Source organism: Acomys russatus, chromosome 23, assembly GCF_903995435.1.
Source record: "Acomys russatus chromosome 23, mAcoRus1.1, whole genome shotgun sequence".
In the NCBI taxonomy this organism is placed as follows: Eukaryota; Metazoa; Chordata; class Mammalia; order Rodentia; family Muridae; genus Acomys; species Acomys russatus.
This window is the reverse complement of record NC_067159.1, coordinates 386,569-387,500: the sequence shown is the minus strand read 5'-3', so window position 1 is coordinate 387,500 and position 932 is coordinate 386,569.

Sequence of the window (932 nt, the reverse complement as noted above, 5' to 3'; positions counted from 1 at the left end):
CTCTCTCTCCTCTCCTCTCTCTCTAGTGGTGTGTGTGTGTGTGTGTGTGTGTGTGCTCACCTGTCTTTCTCAGTGTGTGTTTCTGTCTTTCTTTCTCTCTCTGTCTGACTCTCTGTCCCTCTGTGTCTGTCTCTCTGTGTGTCTCCCCATCTCTCTCAGAAACAAGTTTAACTCAACCGTCTGGAACAACAAGGAGACAAACTGGAGTGTGTACTGTATTGCGAGCATCAGATACAGGATGCCCAAGTTCAATGTTCTGATTTGCAAATGGGGAGGAGCAAATGCAAAGGGGCTGATGCTGGAGCCTGTTGTCAAGTGAGGTGAGGCAATAGATAAAATATGCATCCCTGTCGAGATAGAAGACCAAAATCTATGGAGAGAGGCACTCAGGTTGGCTCTAAAGTATTCCGTCTTTTAAGATCCAGGCTGAAATGCTGAAAAAGAAGCTACCCTGGAAAAAAAAACAAACAAACTCTGAACTTGGCTTGCTGAATTTTAATGACATACAGAGGCCTTTCTACGCCAGGCACAAAGTCAAGAAACCATAAATTTTTAAAAGACAGATTTGATTTGATAAAAATATAAATTCTCTGCACAGCAAAACACACTAAAAGCAAAGTTCCAAGACGAGTGATCAGTTGGAAGTTTTACAACATGTGTGATGAGGAAAAATAGCCAGAGTCTATAAAGAGAGTGTGTAAATCAGCATGGGAAAGCAAACACCCAAGACACACACACTAAAAAGCAGTGTGTAAACAGCCCCAGGGGAAAGAAAGACAAACAACTAACAAACATTTTAGAAGTGACTTTACTTGTAAGGTAATCAGGAAAAGGCCCATCAGCAGGCTGCTTCCTGCCCTCCGTCTCTCAGACTACTGAGCAGACAATGACCATCGGAATGCTGCTGGCTGAGGTGCCCTCCTGAAAGGCAC